The following is a 2,901-nucleotide window of genomic DNA, read 5'->3' as shown; positions in this document are numbered from 1 at the left end:
TTATCTTGAAAAGAATCCATAATTGCAAGAAGTTCTTTGTTGTAGATCTCATAATTAAATTTTGATTACTGAAAATTTAGAAGAATAAAAAACTACTAAGTGAAGTTTATCATGTATTTCCATTTGTGATAATATGACATCTAAAGCAAAGTCTGATGCATTTGTTTCCACAAAAAATACCTTAAAAAAATCAATGCAATACAAGATTGATTCAAAAAGAAAAGCTATCTTTAAAACTACAAATATTGCTTCCACTTCTTGATTCCATTGAAATTTGCCTTTGTAAGTCAAACGTATAAGTAGAGCTATAGTTTAAGAGAAGTCTTTGATGAAGATCTAATAGTAGTTGATAAATTTCAAAAAATATAGGACATCATGGACTGTTTTTGAGATCATCAAATCCATAATAGTTTGAACTTTCTTAGGATCTATTATAAATCTATTGTTTGAAATGATATAACCTAAGAAATCAACTTGAGTAGTGAGGAATACATATTTTTTTTTATCTTGATATAAATTCTCACATCTCTTAATTTTCGTACTACACGATGGACATAAAATTCATGTTCTTTTGTATTCTTAGAATAAATCAAGATATCATCTAAATAGCAGATAATAAAATCATCCAAAAATTCTCAAAAAATATCATTCATAAGATGTTGAAAAGCTACTGGTGCATTTATAAGTCCTAAAGGCATGACATTATATTTAAAATATTTGTACCTAATTTGAAATGCAGTCTTCTATTCATGTCCTTCTTTGATGCATTCTACATTGTATGCTTCTCGTAGATATATTTTTGTACAAATCTTAGCTTGTTCCAACTAATCAAGAAATTTAGATATTAAAGGTAGTGGATACCTATTTTTGATGGTAATCTTGTTGAATCCTTGATAATCAATATATATCCACAATGATATATCTTTTTTCTTCACAAATAGAATTAGGACTCTTGTTGGAGATTTGAAATGATGTATAAAGTTTTTAACTATATTCTCTTTAATATGCTCCTTGAATTCATCTGATACATCTTGTGATAAATTGTAGATTGGTCCAAATGGTGATTGTGTGTCAAGGACAAGAACTCGATGAAAAAATAATTCAGACAAGTGAGCCTTCACTCAAAGAGAGGTAACAAAATATATATAAATAATTATATATATTGAAAGAGAAATTGGAATGGCTATTGCCAAAAGATAAGAAAACTAGAGACCCTTGAAACTAGACTAGAAGCAAGAAAAGAGTTGACAAGAGTGAAGAAGCCTTCACTCTTGTCTCTATATATACTATCTAATTAGGAGCTACGTGGCGACGTTCTATAGGACCTCCAATATGTATTGACTTTGTAGGACACATGCCTTGACTTACAAGGCAAGTTTTTCTACGTGTGGGCCACATAGTTAGCTTGATCTTCAAGCTAACAACATGTGTGGCACATGGCCAACTTGTTGACTACGTTTCTAATCCAAAAAGTCAATTAAAGACACCTATGAAGTCAAAGCAGCATCTAGGAAGCTTCTAAGAAGCTTTCATATTGAATATTATAGAATTAACTTACTTTTATCTACTTTTATTTACTTCTACCTATTTCTATATGTAATTATTAGCTTACATGATTATAGCCGTGACATTACCCCCTCTTCTACGGACGAGTTCCACGAGGAGCGGTCATCATATGTTGAGGAAATCTATGATGCGACGAATTATATTCGCCACATACTTTGATCTCTGTTTTCTTCGAAGATGATTGATAGGGCCTCTCAACCATCGGTAGTGTCCCATACTAGGGCGGGAAGACCACCCAGTTATTTGATTATTGTTGAGGCCTTCCAAACTTCCTTCGAATAGAATATTTGGAACACCATCAGGTGTTGTTCCTATCTCTAGCAAAATCACCAAACATCGGGAGTCCCTTCCCAAATTGTGATATCAAACGCGTTGTAACTCACCATCTATTCGAGGAAGAACATATCGTTCTTGAAGATCTTCATCTCGATTGCGTCGTCTTGAAGGTTGTGACAATCGTAATGTCTCGTCCTGTAGGTCAGCAAATGAAGGCTCTTGAGTTGAATCAGCTGGTTGTTGATTCTCCATCTCTTAAGCGCCACTACTACAACGAAGCTACGAACAAGAATTGAGAGTAGAATGTTATCTTGCCTAGATGTTGTTTCTTTTATAAAGAAGGTTTTCATCTTGATTTTGATGGATGTCGTTGATGAAAAGCCTCCACCGTCTTTGCTGTATTTGTAAGATTCTTTATTGGCTCCCATGTGCGTTCACTAATACCATATCCGCGCCAATGGACAAGATATTCTAATTTATTTCGGCGTCGCCTTGAATCTAAGACTTCTTCTACTTCAAACTCTTCATTATTGTCCACTTCTATAGGAGGAGGTGGAGCTTATCGTCTTCTTGGTATGTCCACTGTCTTGTATGGTTCAAGAAGAGACACATGGAATATTGGATGGATTTTCATTGACTCCGGTAGATGTAAACGATATGCAACTGGATTGATTTGTGTAGAAATAGAAAATGGTCCCAGCCTTCGATAGTCCAACTTGTCACAAGGATGAGTGGTCTTGATATTGCGACGAAGTAGCCATACCTTATCACCCAAGACGAATGATGGTTGTTCCTTTCGATAGACATCTGCATTGGCCTTTTGTTGTTGTTGAGCCTCTTTTAACTGCGCCTTCATCATTGCATGTAGCTCTGATAAATGAATTGCCAAATCTTTCGCAGCAGGATTATCAACTTTTGAAAAGTCAAAAGTATTAAGTCGTGGATGATAACCATAATTAGTAAAGAAAGGTGTTTGTTTTGTAGAAGAGTGTACCGTGTTATTGTAAGCAAACTCTGCCAATGGCAAAAGAGTTGTCCAATCATCTTGTTGGTAATTAA

Source organism: Physcomitrium patens, chromosome 17 (assembly GCF_059467195.1).
Source record: "Physcomitrium patens ecotype Gransden chromosome 17, ASM5946719v1, whole genome shotgun sequence".
Classification (NCBI taxonomy): domain Eukaryota; kingdom Viridiplantae; phylum Streptophyta; class Bryopsida; order Funariales; family Funariaceae; genus Physcomitrium; species Physcomitrium patens.
Note: the sequence above shows the minus strand (reverse complement) of the source record.